The following is a 2408-nucleotide window of genomic DNA, read 5'->3' as shown; positions in this document are numbered from 1 at the left end:
AAAAAAAAAAAAAAAAAAAAAAAATGTTATTCTATTGTCTTCTGGCCTGCATTATTTCCAATAAGTCAGTGATTATTCTTATTTTGCTTCCCTATATGTAAGTTATCTTTTCTCTGGCTTCTTTTCAGATTTCCTTTTGATAATTTTTTATTATTTTTATTTTATTTTATTTTATTTTTTGAGATATAGCACCCCTCTGTCACCCAGGCTAGAGCGCAGTGGCGCCATCTTGGCTCACTGCAACCTCTGCCTCCTGGGTTCAAGCAATTCTCCTGCCTCAGCCTCCCAAGCAGCTGGGACAACAGGCGCACGCCACCACCCCCAGCTAATTTTTGTATTTTTGGGAGAGATGGGGTTTCACCATCTTGGCCAGGCTGGTCTTGAATTCCTGACCTTGTGATCCACCTGCCTTGGCCTCTCAAAGTGCTGGAATTACAGGTGTGAGCCACCGTGGCCAGCCGTGATAACTGATTTTCATAGCTGCATGTGGTGGCTCACACTTGTAATCCCAGTACTTTGGGAGGCCAACACGGAGCTGTTTCTTTGCATAGCTCCCTTCCTTCCTGTACTCTCTTCCATAACATCTACCTCCTCAGTCTCCCCAACCTCTGATCTTTGACCTTTCAGCTCAGCAAAATTACTGTGCTCTGCTTGGGTTTCCCATTCCTGTGCTATAGTCTGGAAAGTTTCTCTGGGGAGATAGCTGGGATAATTTAAAGGCTTACACAATTTGTTTTCTTTCCTTTTCTCAGGGATCATAATCCTATGCTGCCTTTGTCTAACATCTGAAAAATGTTGTTTCACAAATTTTGTATAGTTTAAGTTTTTAAAATGGTAGATGGGTTAGTCAGATACCATTTACTTTGTCATGGTCATAAATAGACAATTCCATTTTCACTGGATATAACATTTTAGGTTGACATTTTTTCATTAATACTTCAAAGGTGTCATTCTATTGTCTTTAGACTTACATTGTTATCTTTGTTCCCATATATGTAATGCGTCTTTGTTAGAAAGGAAAAGTAAAACAGCAATAAGATATACTTTACTATTGTGTTGTTTAAATAAAAAGAGGCTGGGCACGGTGGCTCACACCTGTAATCGCAGCGCTTTTGGAGGTCAAGGCAGTCAGATCACTTAAGGTCAGGAGTTGGAGACCAGCCTGACCAACATGGTAAAACCCCATCTCTACTAAAAATACAAAAAAATTAGCCGAGCGAGGTGGCACACACCTGTAATCCCAGCTACCTGGGAGGCTAAGGCAGGAGGATCACTTGAGCCCAGGGGACAGAGGTTGCAGTGAGCCAGGTCATACCACTGCATTCCAGTTTGTGTGACAGAATGAGACTCTGTCTCAAAAATAAATAAATAAATTAAATAAATAAAAAGAGTCCACTGTCGGTAAGACTCAGGGAAATGGGTACATTCACATATTTCTGGTGGTGCAAATTTCCTGTATGGACAGTTTGTTAAAAGTATTAGAGGCCGATAGCCAAAAAGCAGAAACAACCCAAGTTGGTTAACCCTCTGTTAATTATCCAACAACAGATGAATAAACAAAAATGTGGTATATACATAGAATGGAATACTATTCAGCCATGGAAAGAAATAAAATTATGAAACTTGCTTCAACATGGATGAACCTTGAAAATACTATGCTAAGTGAAATAAACCAGACAGAAAATGAAAAATATTGTATGGTTCTACTTATAAGAGGTACTTAGAAAAGCATATTCATAGAGATAAGTAGAAAAGCAGTTGCCAGGGACTAGGAGGGAGAATTGATAGTTATTGTTTTATGGATATAGAGTTTTTGTCTGGGATGATTGAAAAGTTCTAGAAGTTGTGGTGATGGTTATAACACATTGTGAATGTACTTAATGCCACTGCATTATACACTTAAATACAGTTAAAATGGCCAAGTGTGGTGGCTCATGCCTGTTTTCCCAGCACTTTGGGAGGCTGAGGCAGGAGGATTGCTTGAGGTCAGGAGTTTGAGACCAGCCTGGGTAATATAGCAAGAACCCATTTCTATAAAAACATTAAAAAATTAGCTGGGCATGGTGGTGCATGCCTGTAGTTCCAGCTACTCAGGAGGCTGGGGTGAGAGGAATGCTTGACACCAGAAGATCGAGGCGGCAGTGAGCTACGAGTATGTCACTGCACCCAGCCTGGGTGACAGACTAAGACCCAGTCTCACACACAGACAAAAAGATGGTTAAAATAGTACATTTTATGTTATGTGTATTTTACCACAATTAAAAAGTAAGAAAAATTTCGGCCGGGTGTGGTGGTTCACGCCTGTAATTCCAGCACTTTGGGAGGCCGAGGCGGGTGGATCACAAGGTCAGGAGATCGAGACCACCCTGGCGAACATGGTGAAACCCCATCTCTACTAAAATACAAAA

The sequence above is a fragment of the Rhinopithecus bieti genome, unplaced genomic scaffold (genome assembly GCF_001698545.2).
Source record: "Rhinopithecus bieti isolate Rb0 unplaced genomic scaffold, ASM169854v2 scaffold_35950, whole genome shotgun sequence".
Lineage (NCBI taxonomy): Eukaryota > Metazoa > Chordata > Mammalia > Primates > Cercopithecidae > Rhinopithecus > Rhinopithecus bieti.
The sequence above is the reverse complement of the archived record's forward strand: the minus strand, read 5'-3'. Positions refer to the sequence as shown.